The sequence below is a fragment of the Petromyzon marinus genome, unplaced genomic scaffold (assembly GCF_048934315.1).
Source record: "Petromyzon marinus isolate PM22_M1 ecotype Great Lakes invasive population unplaced genomic scaffold, UKy_Petmar_22M1.pri1.0 PM_G_Scaffold_11, whole genome shotgun sequence".
Classification (NCBI taxonomy): domain Eukaryota; kingdom Metazoa; phylum Chordata; class Hyperoartia; order Petromyzontiformes; family Petromyzontidae; genus Petromyzon; species Petromyzon marinus.
In genome coordinates, this window is record NW_027422662.1 from 1229061 (window position 1) to 1248006 (window position 18946).

The following is an 18946-nucleotide window of genomic DNA, read 5'->3' on the forward strand; positions in this document are numbered from 1 at the left end:
TGCTGAACAGCAGGCCCCTCTCACCAGCACGGGTCTGTTGAACAGCAGGCCCCTCTCACCAGCACGGGTGTGCTGAACAGTAGGCCCCTCAACACGGGTGTGTTGAACAGCAGGCCCCTCTCACCAGCACGGGTCTGTTGAACAGCAGGCCCCTCTCACCAGCACGGGTGTGCTGAACAGTAGGCCCCTCAACACGGGTGTGCTGAACAGCAGGCCTCTCTCACCAACACGGGTGTGCTGAACAGTAGGCCCCTCAACAGCAGGCCCCTCTCACCAGCACGGGTGTGCTGAACAGCAGGCCCCTCAACACGGGTGTGCTGAACAGCAGGCCTCTCTCACCAGCACCGGTGTGCTGAACAGCAGGCCCCTCTCACCAACACGGATGTGATGAACAGCAGGCCCCTCTCACCAGCACGGGTGTGCTGAACAGCAGGCCCCTCAACACGTGTGAGCTGAACAGCAGGCCTCTCTCACCAGCACGGGTGTGCTGAACAGCAGGCCCCTCTCACCAGCACGGGTGTGCTGAAAAGCAGGCCCCTCTCACCAGCACGGGTGTGTTGAACAGCAGGCCTCTCTCACCAGCACGGGTGTGCTGAAAAGCAGGCCCCTCTCACCAGCACGGGTGTGTTGAACAGCAGGCCTCTCTCACCAGCAAGGGTGTGCTGAAAAGCAGGCCCCTCTCACCAGCACGGGTGTGTTGAACAGCAGGCCCCTCAACACGGGTGTACTGAACAGCAGGCCTCTCTCACCAGCACGGGTGTGATGAACAGCAGGCCCCAAAACAGCAGGCCTCTCTCACCAGCACGGGTGTGATGAAAAGCAGGCCTCTCTCACCAGCACGAGTGTGTTGAACAGCAAGCCCCTCTCAAGACAAAACAAGACAAAACTGGACAAAACAGGGCGCACCAACCGGCCGAGGCTGCCATCATCGGCGCCATCTTGCCATACTCATAGAGACCCACACAGACTCACAGAGACCCACACAGACCAACAGAGACACCCACAGAGACTCATAGAGACCCACAGAGACACCCACAGAGACTCATAGAGACCCACAGAGACACCCACAGAGACTCATAGAGACGCACAGACACCCAAAGAGACTCATAGAGACCCACATAGACTCACAGAGACCCACAGACACCCACACTCACATAGACCCACAGACCCATACTCATAGAGACCCACACAGACCCACAGAGACACCCACAGAGACCCATACTCATAGAGACCCACACAGACACCCACAGAGACCCATACTCATAGAGACCCACATAGACCCACAGAGACCCATAGAGACCCACACACACTCACAGAGACCCATACTCATAGAGACCCACACAGACTCACAGAGACCCACATAGACTCACAGAGACCCACACTCATAGAGACCCACACAGGCCCACAGAGACCCATACTCATAGAGACCCACACAGACCCACAGAGACCCATACCCACAGAGACCCACAGAGACCCATACTCATAGAGACCCACAGAGACCCACAGAGACCCATAGAGACCCACACAGATACCCACAGAGACCCACACTAACAGAGACCTAAGTAAAACTAAACTAAGTGTATTGCCACCAGGGTGTAGGGGGGCCCCCCACTGAGCTACTGTGCCAATCTTGGTCCACGCGAGCGGCCTGCCCTGCACCAAGTGAAAGCAGCTCCGTCAGGTCGCTCGTCACGTGGCAACGGCGTTAGAGCTGCCAGGAGAATAATCCTCGCACTCTTAAGACGCACCGCTCGGATCGCGAGGGATGGGTTAGCGCGTCTCCCACGTGCGTGTGAATATTCACAGAGGGTGGACGTGGATGTAAGATAATTTTGTCGTGACGGTGGTCGCAGCTGCTGCGAGCTGCTAAGAGACACTTGCCCCTACAGTCTGTTAGAGGCCACACGGGGGACCTTCACTGGAGGGGTTTGCTTTGCCGCACCAACGCCTCGTAAAGTGATGACAGGAAACGATGAGGTAAAATGTGCAAAAGTTTAATATATTAAACGGCAATAAACGCATTCAAGAGTGCGAGTGAGGTAAAAAAATAGAATTTCTACATTGAGGTAAACATTTTTTTTTTATATTCTGAGGTAAAAGCAAATCTTTTTTACATTGAGGTAAAAAAATAACATTCTGAGGTTAATTTTTTTATAAACATTCTGAGGTAGACAAAAAAATATTTTGAACATTACGAGGAACATTTTTTTTACATTCTGAGGTAAAAACATGAACATTAAATTGTCCTTAAGGAGACATAAATTAACAAACGCTCTCTGTGTATCTATCTGTCTCTCTCTGTCTCTCTCTGTCTCTCTGTGTATCTGTGTCTGTGTGTGTCTGTGTGTATCTGTGTCTGTGTATCTGTCTCTCTGTGTCTCTTTGTGTGTATCTCATCTCAGTCAGTCGACCCGTGGCACCTGGGTCTGCCCCGTGACCTCCTGCCAGCGGTCGTTCGACACTTCACGTGGCCTCAAGGTGCACATGTCCTGGCACAAGCGTCGTGGTGACGCGATTCGCCACTTAGTGGCGAATGGCAGTTGTTGTTATTGTTGTGCATGTCTGTGTGTGTGCGTGTCTGTGTGTGTATGTCTGTGTATTTTGTACCATCGGACACTCCACCCCCACAACTCCCAATCGGTGATGGGGCAGTTGTGGAGAGAGTGGAGAGTTTCCCATACCTGGGCAGTGTGCTTATGATTGGCACCAGTTTAACAGCAGAGGTCTCACTCCGAATCAGTCGAGCGGCAATATCTTTTCATCGGTTGCGTAACGCTGTGTGGAAGCTACCTGGTCTGTCGCTCCGCACTAAGCTTCAGGTCCTCTCGGCCACGGTCATTCCCTCCCTTCTCTACGCTTGCGAAACGTGGACCCCCCTAATGGAACATCTTCGCCGGTTAGAAACATTTAAGCTGGCCTGCCTACGATCCATCCTGGGTTTAACCAGACTGGATTGTGTGAGGAGCTCACAAATCCTTCAAAGATCTGGGCAAGGTCCCATCGGTGAGCTCCTCCAGCGGGCAAGGCTGCAATGGCTGGGTCATGTAGCCCGCATGCCCTGCCACCGCATGCCGAAACAGCTTTTGTTCGGCCGGATTGAGGGGGCTAAGCGGGTGCGGCACGGGTTAGAGAAGAAATGGAGTGATGTGGTACAGGAGGACGTGGAGCTGAGTGGACTTGCCGATGACTGGTACCAGCGGTGTCAAGATCGGCCTCTGTGGAGGAGGCTCGTGAAGGATGCTACTGGGCAGTTGGAGGTAGTCGCACTCCAACAACAATGGAGGGCGGAGGAGCGACGCTCAGAACGAGCGGAGCGCCGGGTGGCTAAAGCACAGCAGGTTGGCACAGTAGGAGGCACAGGTGGTGCATCAGCCAGTCATCTCAGTCAGTCGACCCGTGGCACCTGGGTCTGCCCTGTGACCTGCCAGCGGACGTTCTGCACTTCACGTTGCCTCAGGGTACACATAGCCTGGCACAAGCGTCGTGGTGACGTCACCGCCACTTAGTGGCGAATGGCGGTTGTTGTTGTTGTGTCTGTGTGTGTGTCTGTGTGTGTCTGTTGTGTGTCGTGTCAGGACAGGAACGTGTGCACCACAGAGTGGATCTCCCTGCGGCAGAGTGGGCAGGCCATGCCACGCCGCTGCAGCTCCAAGGCGCAGCGGCGGCACGTGGCAAGGTGACCGCTGTCGCCGTGAACTAACGTGCAGCTACGCGGCTCACTCTGGCACACCACGCACTCACCCACGATAACACCACCAGCACCACCCACACCACCAGCACCACCCACACCACCAACCACACCAACAACACCAACACTACCACCCACACCAACACCACCACCCACACCACCACCATCACCCACACCAACACCACCACCCACACCACCGCCACCACCACTGCCACCACCACCCACACCAACACCACCACCCACACCAACACCACCAACCACACCAACACCACCACCACCACCCACACCACCACCATCACAACCACCACCCACACCACCGCCACCACCACCCACACCACTACCACCACCACAACCACCCACACCACCACCCACACCACCACCACCACCACCCACACCAACAGCACCGCCACCGGTCGGAGCGCAAGATGGAGAGGAAGTGGTGGAGGTGGTGGTGACGTTGGCACCGGCTGAAGGGGAAGAAAAAGAAGAGAGTGAGTGAGTGAATGTGTGAGTGTGTGAGTGTGTGACTGTATATGGGTAGCGGTAGTGTAGTAGTAGTTAGTGCTACGTCGCGCTATGAACCCGGGGAGGGAGTGAGAAGGAGGGAGGGAGTGAGGAGGAGGGAGGGGAACTTCACCTCGCCTGCTGTCGGCCGTCACTATGGAGAATGACTTCACGAACAGCGCTGCCACCGAGTGTCTGGAAGAGAGAGACAGGGAGATCCAGGCTGCGTTTGGATGCAGGCTCTATCTCCCGCCCCTCTCTCTCTCTCCACCCCTCTCTCTCTTGTGCTTGTTTATTTTTATTTAACTTTTTTTAATATAATTTTTCTATCTACGTGACTTTAGTGAAAGAACCAAAGAATATTCACCCACTCAATCACTCGCCCACTCACTAAACAGCTCACCCATCCACTCAATAATTCACTCCCCCACTCGCCTTCCCACTCACTCACTAAATAACTCATCCGCTCACCCACACTCACTCACCCACCCACTCTCTCTCCACCCTCTTTGTATCTCCCTCACCTGGGATCTCTGAGTGAGAATCCCTCCACACCAAACACCTCCCCCAGGGGGTCCCCGCCACACCTCACCAGGTACGGCCTCTCTACATCGTAAAGTTGTCTCCGCTTGATGTATTGTCCCACGTAGTGGTGCGCCTACGTGGGACGCACACACACATGCACACACACACGCATGCATGCACACACACGAGTGGGTGACTGAGTGGGTGAGTAGGTGGGTGGGTGAGTGAGTGGGTGAGTGAGTGGATGAGTTAGTGAGTGGGTGGTTGAGTGATTGAGTGGGTGAGTGGGTGGGTAGGTGAGTGGGTGGTTGAGTGATTGAGTGGGTGAGTAGGTGGGTAGGTGAGTGAGTAGGTGAGTGAGTGGGTGTGTGGATCAGTGAGAGAATCAGTGAGTGGGTGGGTGGATCAGTGATTTAGTGGCATGGGCGGAAGAGATGGACTAGTCAGTGAGTGGATGGGTTAGAGGGTGAGTGGATGGGTTAGAGGGTGAGTCGAGTGAGTGGTTGGGTGAGTGAGTGGATGAGTGAGTGGTTGGATGAGTGAGTGTTAGTGTGTGGGTAAATGGAGTGGGTGAGTGGTTGGGTGAGTGGGTGGCTGAGTGAGTAGGTCAGTGAATGAGTGGGTGGACGAGTGGTTGGGTGAGTGGGTGGGTGAGTGTAACGTCTGTACTATGTTGAACTTCTTTCGCACCACACGTAGCCATGTGTGATAATCCTGCAAATCCAAATTATACAGCAGGTGTCAGGGTCGCGATGGAATCCACGACCTCCTGTACACCAGGCGAGGTAGTCAACATCTCCTAGCCACCCTGATAATGATGATGGTGGGTCCCACGACCTCCTGTACACCAGGCGAGGTAGTCAACATCTCCTAGCCACGCAGATGATGATGGTGTTGGTGGTCGTGATGGGACCCACCTGCTCCCACGTGAATGTGTCGCCCTCAACACCGACCGACTGCAGCAGACGAAGCATCGCAGGCACCGGCTTCAGCTGCATCCCAGCGGACAGAGGCATCACGGAGCCACATGTCATCACTCACACAGACACAAAGGTCCCCCGTGTAGCCACGGCAGGCTATAGGGGCAAGTGCTGTTAGCGAAGAGAAGCACCTATCAAGGCTGCCGGCACTGTGGCACATGAGAGGGTGGGTGGCCAGCACCACGCCGAACCGCCTTTGTCTCCCCAGTGGCTTTGTTTACTACGACACACCGCTACACCAGCTACTCTTTTGAGTCAACCTAGGGGAGGCCCAGGACCGATTGTAGTGTATAGTAGTGTATATTACATTGTAGTGTATAGTAGTGCATAGTGTATAGTAGCGTATAGTACTGTAGTTTATAGTAGTGTAGGGTATAGTGTAGTGTATAGTAGTGTAGTGTATAGTAATGTAGTGCATAGTAGTGTAGTGTATAGTAATTGTAGTGTATAGTTGTGTATAGTGTACAGTGTATAGTTGTGTAGTGTATAGTAATGTAGTGTATAGTTGTGTATAGTGTACAGTGTATAGTTGTGTAGTGTATAGTAATGTAGTGTATAGTTGTGTATAGTATAGTGTACAGTGTATAGTATAGCGTACAGTATAGTGTACAGTGTATAGTATAGTGTACAGTGTATAGTGTGCAGTGTATAGTGTACAGTGTATAGTATAGTGTACAGTGTATAGTATAGCGTACAGTGTATAGTAGTGTACAGTGTATAGTAGTACACAGAGCACCGGTGAGCCCCCCTAAAAGCGACTCACCAGAATGTTCCTGTGAGCTCCAGCAGCGGCCAGAGACAACCTGGAGTCACCGGCACTCATCACGGCAGCGGCCAGAGACAACCTGGAGTCACCGGCACTCATCACGGCAGCGGCCAGAGACAACCTGGAGTCACCGGCACTAATTACGGCAGCTGTGGAGACAGCAGGAAGACAGCGACACTCGTCACGGCAGCTGTGAGACAGCAGGAAGACAGCGACACTCGTCACGGCAGCTGTGGAGACAGCAGGAAGACAGCGACACTCGTCACGGCAGCTGTGGAGACAGCAGGAAGATAGCGACACTCGTCACGGCAGCTGTGGAGACAGCAGGAAGACAGCGACACTCGTCACGGCAGCTGTGGAGACAGCAGGAAGACAGCGACACTCGTCACGGCAGCTGTGGAGACAGCAGGAAGACAGCGACACTCGTCACGGCAGCTGTGGAGACAGCAGGAAGACAGCGACACTCGTCACGGTAGCTGTGAGACAGCAGGAAGACAGCCACACTCGTCACGGCAGCTGTGGAGACAGCAGGAAGACAGCGACACTCGTCACGGCAGCTGTGGAGACAGCAGGAAGACAGCGACACTCGTCACGGCAGCTGTGGAGACAGCAGGAAGACAGCGACACTCGTCACAGCAGCTGTGGAGACAGCAGGAAGACAGCGACACTCGTCACGGTAGCTGTGAGACAGCAGGAAGACAGCCACACTCGTCACGGCAGCTGTGGAGACAGCAGGAAGACAGCGACACTCGTCACGGCAGCTGTGGAGACAGCAGGAAGACAGCCACACTCATCACGGCAGCTGTGGAGACAGCAGGAAGACAGCCACACTCGTCACAGCAGCTGTAGAGACAGCAGGAAGACAGCGACACTCGTCTCCGCAGCTGTGGAGACTGCAGGAAGTCACCGGCACTCATCACGGCAGCTGTGGAGACAGCAGGAAGACAGCAACACTAGTCACGGCAGCTGTGGAGACAGCAGGAAGACAGCGACACTCGTCACAGCAGCTGTGGAGACAGCAGGAAGACAGCGACACTCATCACGGCAGCTGTGGAGACAGCGACGTGGTGGGGGGGGGGGGGGGGGGTGAGTAATGCTCAGCCGCCGGGCACGGCTGACGACCACCTCGTGGGGACCGCCTGTGTCGTGAGTCTATGGGTCTCTGTGTGAGTCTGTGGGTCTCTGTGTGAGTCTGTGGGCTTATGGGTATCTGTGTGAGTCTTTGGGCCTCTGTCAGAGTAAATTGGTATCTGTGTGAGTCTATGGGTATCTGTGTGAGTCTGTGGGCCTCTATCAGAGTAAATTGGTATCTGTGTGAGTCTATGGGTCTCTGTGTGAGTCTGTGGGTCTCTGTCAGAGTAAATTTGTCTCTGTGTGAGTCTATGGGGCTCTGTGTGAGTCTGTGGGTCTCTGTCAGAGTAAACTGGTCTCTGTGTGGGTCTATGGGTCTCTGTGTGAATCTGTGGGCCTCTGTCAGAGTAAATTGGTATTTGTGTGAGTCTATGGGTCTCTGTGTGAGTCTGTGGGCCTCTGTCAGAGTAAATTGGTATCTGTGTGAGTCTATCAGTCTATGGGTCTCTGTGTGAGTCTGTGGGTCTCTGTCAGAGTAAATTTGTCTCTGTGTGAGTCTATGGGTCTCTGTGTGAGTCTGTGGGTCTCTGTCAGAGTAAATTGGTCTGTAGTGATAGCAAGTACCGCCACAGTCAGTATGCACTGCTGTAGTGATAGCAGTTACCACCACAGTAAGTATGCACTGCTGTAGTGAGAGCAGGATCCACCACAGTCGGTATGCACTGCTGTAGTAATAGTAAATAATGCTATCGAGTTGGTACATACCGCTATATAGAGTTAGTAGATACTAAAACAGTCAGACTATACCACTACAGTCAGCAAATACTGCTACAGTCAGCAGATACAACTACGGTCAGTAGCTACTAGAGTCAGTAGGCACTACTATAGAGTGAGTAGATACTGATATAGAGTTAGTAGTTACTACTATAGTCAGTGAATACTCCTATAGAGTCAGCAGATACTACTATACAGCTAGTCGTTACTACTATAGAGCCGGTAGACACTACTGTAGGGCCAGTAAATACTACTACGGTCAGTAGTTACTACAGTCAGTAAATACCACTAAACAGTCAGTAGCTACTACTGGCTCAGTAGATACTCCTGTACAGTCAGTAGATACAACTACAGGGCCAAGAGATACTACTTATTCTGTTGTATGTAGGCTGTGTAGGTATATACAGGACTAGCTGTACTACCCAGGCTTGAATTCACCACACCCGGCCGCCTTTGTCTCCCCAGTGGCGATGTTCACACCACAACAGTTACTCGTTAGAGGCTGAGTCGACCTAGGGGAGGCCCAGGACCGGTTCAAATAATCGTCACCGGTGGTGGCCGTGAGCGGGAATCGAACTCGGGTCGCCGGGTTCGTAGCGCGGCGTAGCGCTAACCACTACACTACAATGCATTAGGCTTCCACACACAGACACAAACACACAGACACACACACAGACACACACAGACACAAAAAGATCCCCCATATAGCCTTAACAGACTGTAGGACCAAGTGCTGTTAGCGAGCACCTATGAAGGCCGGGACGGTACACGAGGGGGTGGGTGGCCAGCACCACGCTCGACCGCCTTTGTCTCCCTAGTGGCAATGTTTACACACCGCACCAGGTACTCATTTGAGGCTGAGTCGACCTAGGGGAGGCCCGGGACCGGTTCAGATAATCGTCACTGGTGTTGGCCGTGAGCAGGAATCGAACCTGGGTCGCCAGGTTCATAGCGCAGCGCGCTAACCGCTACACTATCGCTCCCCACAACACACAGACACACACACAGACACACACACAGACAACGCTAACCGCTACACTACAATGCGTGACGCTTCCACATGCACGGGTCACGTGACAGATTTGACGTCAGAGCTCACTTGCCGTGCATAAAATCTAGGCATTATTGAGCTCCCCTCCCCACCCCTAAAAAAAACACAAAAGTGTATTTGTATAATGTTTGCACGGTGTACAGTCTGGGAAATACCCACATGGCAAATTTCCAGTTTGTTGCATGTCGGGAAGTAGGCTAAACATTTTGAACAGACAACACACACAATCACAACTTTACATATTTTTATATATATGGAGATAAACAGTAAGAGCCAATTTGTTAATCCATTGCCGGACGAGGGTCTCCCCACGCCGCCCCGGGTCGTGATTTGACCATACTTCACCACGCTCGTCCGTGTGGCGGCTTGGTGGAGGAGGGTAGCGTAGACGTGGGAGCGTAGTGACATTGTACTCTACAATGAATGTTGCCCCCACCGCTCCGTTGCACAGTCCCGCAGCCGCCTAAAACAACAACAAAGTCCCATCACAAGGGAGAAACACACAAATAGAGATTCACTTCGAGTACACTCACCACCACGTAGCTGTCAACCTCTATCAGTGCCCCTACCTTATTACAGATCAATTCAGGCCATATCGGCCACCACGTGTCTTTATGAATATCAACGTTCGTCCTGCGAAGTCCCATCACAATGTAGAAACACAAATAGACAATACTGTTACCAAAGCATGTTTTTTTGCCCGTATTGAAACGGCTGTACCCCGTATGGGCGTGAAAACTCAATGTCTCTGTACAAGAATACGGGGTAAACCGTACGGGTTATGACAGCTGTGATGCATCAAGAGATAACTTGACCCGTGGTTGTGTTACCTCGTTTAACCAAAGGCTTCAAACTCGCGTGCAACAGCCCGAAACCCAAAGCATGAGGACAAACACAAAGACGGGTATATCACGAGAGAAAAACCCCTACATATTTACCAATAACACTGCCCTTGAAAGTAAATACTGTAGTGCATAATCGTGCAATGGCCCTTTTTCATAACACCTCTGTTACCGACGATTGTATTTCAGCCTTTTTTCTTACGACTGCTGCCTGTGTATCTTACTGTGAAAACAGTTCCACAAAGCATGTATAATTCTTTATTTTCTTTGTGACAGACTAGGCCCGAGACGCCAGGGAGGGCCTGAATGGCCTGGATTGCCTACCGAGGAGACGCCTTCCCCGGCGGGGAGCAACCACAGCCTGCGGTGTCACCGCCGCAACGGGGGTCACACAACACCGGATTTTTTTTGTGGTCAAAATTTTTAAACCAAAACACCCACTTACCGGTTCGCGTGAGTTCAATCCTGCTCAGAGTTTTAAGGGGCGAGAGGAATTGTTCGTGCAAGTTTAGAGTTTAGGGTGGGGGTGGGGAGTCGTTATGTTCCGAACAGTTTAGAAGCGTCCTGGGAGCCGCGCTTGAGGCGTCAGCCATTGGCACTTGGGAGCTACCACTCCCAGCGAAGGGTTGACGCTCAAACTATCAATCTTATACTTTCACTTCCATCACATAATTTGAATCGTATTTACTCAAACAATATATGCTGAATGATCTACTGTGATAGTCACGGTCGCTCCGTCATTGTATTGCTGTTGTAGATGTATATATTTATATATTTTAAAAAAATATTACCGCGTCTGCGACCCCCCCCCCCCCCTATTTAAAGCGGTAAGTTGGTTCGTTCCAAATGATGACGTTCACACAACGCGATCAAAGTTCGGAACGCTCTTGCAGAATTGTACAACATTTAACTCCGACAGTTATCGCGATATGGCGACACTACGATATTACCTAATCATATCCACCATAAGCGTATCGTACATTTTTTTCCACACGGCACGTGCACACACTCAAAGCACTTGCAATTCAAATTTCTATTTAAAGCTTTCGTGACTGCAGGGATTCATCTTCTTGGTTATTTCGGTAAAGTCACCACGTAGAATGGAAACAATAAAATAAAAAATATATTTTGATCCCCTGCTGATTTTGTACGTTTGCCCACTGACAAAGAAATGATCAGTCTATAATTTTAATGGTAGATTTATTTGAACAGTGAGACAGAATAACAACAAAAATCCAGAGAAACGCATGTCAAAAATGTTATAAATTTATTTGCATTTAATGAGTGAAATGAGTATTTGGCCCATCAGAAAGATTTCTGGCTCCCAGGTGTCTATGTGTACACTGTATGTGTGTACACTGTTTGTATACACTGTGTGTGTACACTGTGTGTGTACACTGTATACAGTGCGTGTACACTGTGTGTATACACTGTGTGTGTACACTGTGTGTGTATACACTGTGTGTGTGTGTGTCACTGTGTGTACACTGTGTGTCACTGTGTCACTGTGTGTGTGTACACTGTGTGTGTGTACACTGTGTGTGTGTACACTGTGTGTATGTAAACTGTGTATACCCTGTGTGTACACTGTGTGTGTGTACACTGTGTGTGTACACTGTGTGTGTATACACTGTGTGTGTACCCTATGTGTGTACGCTGTGTGTGTGTACACTGTGTATACACTGTGTGTGTACACTGCGTATGTGTACACTGTGTGTATAAATTGTGTGTGTACACTGTGTGTGTGTACACTGTGTGTGTACACTGTGTGTGTGTACATTGTGTATATTGTGTATACACTGTGTGTGTACACTATGTGTGTACACTATGTGTATACACTGTGTGTGTACACTGCGTGTGTACGCTGTGTGTGTACACTATGTGTATACACTGTGTGTGTACACTGCGTGTGTATGCTGTGTGTGTGTACACTATGTGTATACACTGTGTGTGTACACTGCGTATGTGTACACTGTGTGTATAAATTGTGTGTGTACACTGTGTGTGTGTACACTGTGTGTGTGTGTACACTGTGTGTACATTGTGTACATTGTGTGTGTACACTGTGTGTGTGTACATTGTGTGTGTACACTGTGTACAGACACTGTGTGTGTACACTGTGTGTGTGTACACTATGTGTATACACTGTGTGTGTGTACACTGCGTATGTGTACACTGTGTGTGTAGAGTGTGTACACTGTGTGTGTACACTGTGTGTGTACACTGCGTATGTGTACACTGTGTGTGTACAGTGTGTGTACACTGTGTGTACATTGTGTGTGTACACTGTGTGTGTGTACACTGTGTGTGTGTACACTGTATACACTGTGTGTGTGTATACACTGTGTATACCCTGTGTGTCACTGTGTGTACACTGTGTGTGTGTATATATACACTGTGTGTACCCTGTGTGTGTACACTGGGTGTATACACTGTATGTACACCGTGTGTACACTGTGTGTGTACACTGTGTATACCCTGTGTGTGTGTACACTGTGTGTTTACACTGTGTATACACTGTGTATGTGTACACTGTGTGTGTGTACATTGTGTGTGTACACTGTGTGTGTACACTGTGTGTATACACTGTGTGCACACTGTGTATATACACTGTGTGTGTGTACACTGTGTGTACACTGTTTGTATACACTGTGTGTGTGTACACTGTGTATACACTGTGTGTGTGTACACTGTGTGTATACAGTGTGTGTCACTGTGTGTCGCTGTGTGTGTCACTGTGTCACTGTGTGTCACTGTGCTTGGCACAAGCGTCGTGGTGACGTCACCGCCACTTAGTAGCAAATGGCGGTTGTTGTTGTGTCACTGTGTCACTGTGTGTGTGTCACTGTGTGTGTACACTGTCACTGTGTGTGCGTCACTGTGTCACTGTGTGTGTACACTGTGTGTGCACACAGTGTACACACACAGTGTACACACAGTGTACACTGTGTGTGTCACTGTGTCACTGTGTGCGTGTAAACTGTGTGTGTACACTGTGTGTGTGTACACTGTGTGTGTGTACACTGTTTGTGTTCGCATTGAATCGAACCCCCGGCAAGGCCGTCTACTTAATGACGAGAGAAAATTCACACGAAATGTCCTTTTCAATGAAGTCTTCCAGATGTAAATTGATACAAGCTTTTAATGAAGAAATAAAAATCATCTAATTCAAAACACAACACAATTCAAAGATGTTTCATTTTAAAACTTCAAAACAGAGCACCGGGTGTTTGCGTGAATGCGTCCTTCGTGTGCAAATGTTGTGACTTTCCTGGCCTGAAGGCCGTCAATGTGTTGGACCCTTATTGGTGCACAGCGTCTCAACAACAGCAGTGGGGTTTGCTTCAACCGACAGGTACGAACATCCAGACGTTAATCAGCAAGGTGCATTTCTAGTCCTAGTTAGACAAAATCTACGTCAACACGTAAGACAAAACTACAATTCGTGTTGTAGAGAATGTACCTCCTCCGCTACATGTAACTTTTAAGTGGTATGCCTTGTAACTGATGAATGATCCGAGCGTGCTACCTATTTCAAAGACGATGAGTTGCTCCAGAGGCAGACGCTTCGTGGAACACAAAAACACCATTGGACCTGTATCACAAGAACAACGGGTCCCACCTGAGTTCTCTGTACAGGTTACTTCCAAAACACACACACACACTTTGTCCTAACATCACTTATTCAATGTTTGACCCTTACAGATCAAATGTTACAAGTATGCACAAAATCAAGCAAGTATTAATTCTAAATTATTGACAGGCACATTAACAAAATTGGATTACTTCAGTGAAACATACTGCATCACGTTACATCGCATTAACAAGAAGCTTTCACAAAAAAGTTGCACAGTCTGCTTCACAGTGTATGTAAAACATACTATTGTGTCATTCAAAACGAGTAGGCCATTGCATGCTGGCGTCTGAGTGAAAATGTAGCAAATTCTAAACATTACCTACAAACTACACAACTGAGATGACGCATCAATCATCGCTCCCTACTGACAGGCTCTTGTCCACATGCAGGCCGGTGCAGGGCCACCACCTTGTGCCGCACAGGGGCAGCTGCTACTTGGGGATGCTCTTCGAGTGTTTCAGACGAGGTACGACACAAAACTCCGAGTTGCTGAGGCGATTAAGCAAGCACCATGTAAAAGCAATTATAACATAGTGAATGCTTGGGAGCTTATTGGCTCTTGCTCCTGGTTAGAGATCTACCCAACCCATGGGCCCACAAAGTGTCCAACTTCACATTCTTGTCATTAAAGGCCTGTGACAAAGGTGCATCCATTGTAGCGACATCGTCTCTGGCTTACACATCTACCGGGTCTCCATTTGACTTTGTATTGTCTAGGAGCAAGTCCACCCACACCTCCAATTCCACAAACTGCTGGGAGTTGCCTCACTCTGCCTCAGTCAGAATTCTCCTCCTGCTTTACGATGTGAAGGTCCCATTTTGGAGTTGAATCTTCATCTTCACATTTTACCTTCACTTCTTCGCTCTTCACTTCTTCACATTTCACCATCACCTCTTCATATTTCACCTCGATACCTTTAAAAGTGTCCAAGCTGGGATTTTCGTCCGGTTCGTGTTTCATGAGGGATGGGCTCATTGCGGTACTTTGACTTTCACAAGCTGATTTCAGACTGCACTCCTTGTGGATCTTCTGATGCTTCTGTGTTCTCTGGTGTACTTGAAGAGTTGATGAACGTGCAAATGACTTCCCGCACAGAGTGCACCTGAAGGGTTTCTCCCGTGTGTGTTCTCTCGTGTAATACGAGATTATATGACTGTGTAAACGCCATCCCGCACATCGTGCACCTGAAGGGTTTCTCGCCTGTGTGTGTTCTCTGGTGTTTTTTAAGAGTAGATAAATCTGAAAATGCCTTCCCACACACACTGCACTTGAAGGGTTTCTCTCCCGTGTGTGTTCTCTGGTGTGTTACAAGATTACATGACTGTGTAAACGCCATTCCGCACATCGTGCACCTGAAGGGTTTCTCTCCCGTGTGTGTTCTCTGGTGTTCTTTAAGAGCAGATGACTGTGCAAACGCCTTCACGCACACACTGCACTTGAAGGGTTTCTCTCCCGTGTGTGTTCTCTGGTGTGTTACAAGATTACATGACTGTGTAAACGCCTTCACGCACATACTGCACTTGAAGGGTTTCTCTCCCGTGTGTGTTCTCTGGTGGTTCTGAAAAACTGATGGCCATGCAAATGCCTTGTTACACACAGTACATTTGAAGGGTTTCTCTCCTGTGTGACTTCTCTGGTGCCATGTCAAATTTCCAGTCCGGTCCGTGCTGTATGCACGCTGGTCGCATTGTTGACTTGTCGTACCGAGCTGCGCTGAGTGCCTTTGCTCCATCAGACCAAATCTGCAGAGGAAGCGTCAGCTGCAGACAGAAAAAAAGAATATCCACACCATCTACACGTCAGGCACAGAGGAATGCACACGTGACTTACACGTCTATACTTATTAATATATTCATGATGTGAAAAAGTTTCCCAAATTCATCAGATTTGATGAACGTGCAAACGCCTTCACGCACACACTGCAACTTGAAGGGTTTATCTCCCGTGTGTGTTCTCTGGTGTACTTTAAGATGTGGTGACTGTGCAAACGCCTTCACGTACAGAGTGCACCTGAAGGGTTTCTCTCCACGGGCTGCTATGGCACACAATGAGAGGGAAAATGTCATTAATATGCCTGGAAGCCTTCATATCTTCAAGATGAATGTTAACCCAAAACTCTAAGCACACAATTTCGGCTGTCTGACTACAAAATGAATATTTATGAAAACTAAATTCAGCTGACATAGCAAAGGGTTTTGAAAACAATACTATTTGTGTTTTGCAGAAATGCATGAATTAATGTTCAATCGCAACTCAGGTGTGAGTCCAGGCTCAGATGTTCTTGAATGCTGGGGATGAACAGTTCTGACTTCAGCTGAATGTGTGTGCTGTGTTCACATCCTGTTTCCATTCTTACAAAGAGTTCCAGAGGAAAACAAAAATAAACTATTGCTTTGATATAACCTCCGTGTTCAACCTAGTTAATAGACTTTACTGCAAACACAAACTTGACACTGTCACACACTGCCATGAGTAAACAGGTGGTGGTGTGACCAGCACCATGCCTGGCCACCTTCATCTGCTCAGCATTAATTCTTCCTCACTCCACCAAATAATGAATCGAGGATCATCAACATAGCCGAGGCTATCCGTGTCTCTGTCTCTCTCTCCCCGTGGTGAAGGTGTTCCCATCCACACATTCAGAGTCAACAGCGGCACGCGCTTAGCGTCTTTGACCGAGAGATACATTGACGCACGTATTGTTGGTTCTTTCAGTAAAGTAACGTAGATAGAAAATAAAATAACAGATTAAATTCAATAAGATAAAGACCACTTGTGTTGCGATCGAAAGTCGTGGGTTTTTTGCTTCATTTTCAATTTTTTTTTATTTTTCATTAAATTTATTATCTGTTATTTTAAGTTAATTTTCTATCTACGTGACTTTACCGAAAGAACCAAGAATATTAATTCCTGCAGTCACCAAAGTTTTAAGTCAAAACATTCACACACGTTGACAAAGCCTCACCTTGTGTTGTTGTGGGCAGGTCGCTTCTGATAACAAGAGCGGTATAGCAGCTCAAGCGGGCTTGGCCTGGTAACAAAAGAACGAAAATAAAAACTGCATGAATATTTACAATAAAACAAAGTTACAAAGTGGCGAGCCGGGTGAAGACAAATTAAACTTAAGCGAGATAATTAAAGTGAATGCAATCAGGCGAGGGCAGGAGGCAAGGCCCCGCGTGGCTAGGCCCCGCGTTGTAAAGTTCCAACCTGGACATCGATTCCCATGCTCGCTGCTACTCAACTGACATCCCTGAGAGAGAGAGAGGCTCTACCTTGGTAAACAACAACAACCACCACGATGAGAATTTCTCACCTCGGATTTCAATGCAAGCGTGGATCGGCAGCCTCCTGTTACCTCGCGACATCACACGGGTAAGCAGGTAACATGACGTCACTTCCGGGGTAAGAGACACGCCCCTCCCATATGTCGAGGGATGGGGCGTGGCTGCTGAACCCAACAGCTTCAACGAATACATTATATTTTGATTTAAAGCTTTCGTGACTGCAGTAATTCATGACTTTACCGAAAAAACTAAGAATACGAACACATTATGTTAATGAACCTCAGTCACTTGGGCGTAGCTTTGCCCAAACAAGGATTGCCACTGGATATCGGCAGTGACCCAAGCGGAGGTGACGTCACGCTCAAGAGCGCTGTGGACGGGGTTGGGGGAGTGTGAATACCTTAGTGACATGACGTCCCTAGCGAGGTACACCTCCCGCTGGCACTTCATGCCGATGAGGTCATGCTGAGTGATGACGTCACAGAGCGGGGATGGAGTTTAAGTTGATTTAGCTTCATTTTCCATTGCCCCCTCCCTTGGGTGCGTGAACTCAGCAACTACAACGTGTACATTATTGTGTGTACGTACATACTGTGTGTATACACACTGTGTGTGTGTGTACGCACACACACACAGTGTGTACGTATACACTGTGTATGTACGTACACACTGTGTACGTACAGCCACTGTGTGTGTGTGTACGTACACACTGTGTGTGTGTGTGTAGTGGGGGGCAAAGGCGGTGCATTGGCCAGTCATCTGAGTCAGTCGACCCATGGCATCTTATCATCAATTAATTTTTTTAAATGTATTATTTTTATTTGTTATTTGTATTACATTTTTTCATTTTTTTATCTTTTATTTTGTTTATTTTTTGTTTTCTATCTACGTTAATCTTTACCGAAAGAACCAGGAATATGGTAGCGCATTCTATATTTGTTGCAGAGGTTCAAAGTTCAAATCCGACAGGCACACCTGGCTACTCCAGTAACAGTCACCACATTATGTGCTGTTCTGCTTCACGGCGGATGTCAAACAGAGTATTGTGTCACTCACAACGCACAGGTCATTGCATGTTGGTGTCACGGTCAAAATTGTGGTAATTCCAAACATTATCCGGAAACTCCACAATGTAGATGACGTGTCAATGATCGCCCCGTACCGACAGACTCATGCCAGGTGCAGGCCGGTGGAGGGCCACCTTGTGCCACGCAGGGGCAGCTGCCACTTAGGGGCGCCCTTCGATTGTTTGAGATGAGATTCGATACGAAACACCGAGTTGCTGAGGCAATTAGGCAAGCGACTTATGAGTGCAAATATGTTGTTTATAACGTAGTGAATGCTTGGGAGCTTAATTGTACCTCGCTCCTGCTCGCAGATTTACCCAGCCCACAGATCTTACATATGAAAAGCTAATGGTCAGTGAGGTCAGCAGCACTGTAGGTTCTGGTGTCAAGGACATGGGCCTGCATTAGCAGGTCCACTGCTATATAGTCCTGCGGATGATCTTGCTTGGACCCGGCGTGAATCCATGATGTTGTCTGGATGCACAGATGCCAGAACAGCGTGTTGGCAATGACAAGCCCATAGGCTGCACAGAAGTCTAACAGCCTCCTACCATTGTTATTGAGTTGATCTGGCCCATGCCTTCCAATCGCTCCAGACCAGGTGCCAGCATCATCACCAACTCGGGCATTGAAGTCACCCAACAGGATGACTCTATCCCGAGGAGCCACTTTTAGCTAACACCTGTGACAGGAGGTCACAGAAGGAATCTGAATCCACGGGCTTGCCTGCATCCCTCCACTGATGTTCATCTT

At 49.1% G+C, this 18946-nt stretch overlaps 2 long non-coding RNA genes across 2 annotated transcripts; both read right to left on the minus strand.

The window, feature by feature from the left end:
- Positions 1–4059: 4059 nt before the first annotated feature.
- Positions 4060–4846, minus strand: LOC142908994 (uncharacterized). The gene is made up of 3 exons (XR_012932052.1): positions 4717–4846; positions 4326–4387; positions 4060–4155 (listed from the first exon to the last, which is right to left on the minus strand). It is a non-coding gene; the product is annotated as an uncharacterized LOC142908994 (long non-coding RNA).
- An 809-nt stretch (positions 4847–5655) lies between these two features.
- On the minus strand, positions 5656–10854 carry LOC142908995 (uncharacterized). The gene is made up of 4 exons (XR_012932053.1): positions 10647–10854; positions 9705–9822; positions 6461–6612; positions 5656–5709 (listed from the first exon to the last, which is right to left on the minus strand). It is a non-coding gene; the product is annotated as an uncharacterized LOC142908995 (long non-coding RNA).
- Between the last annotated feature and the right edge of the window lie 8092 nt (positions 10855–18946).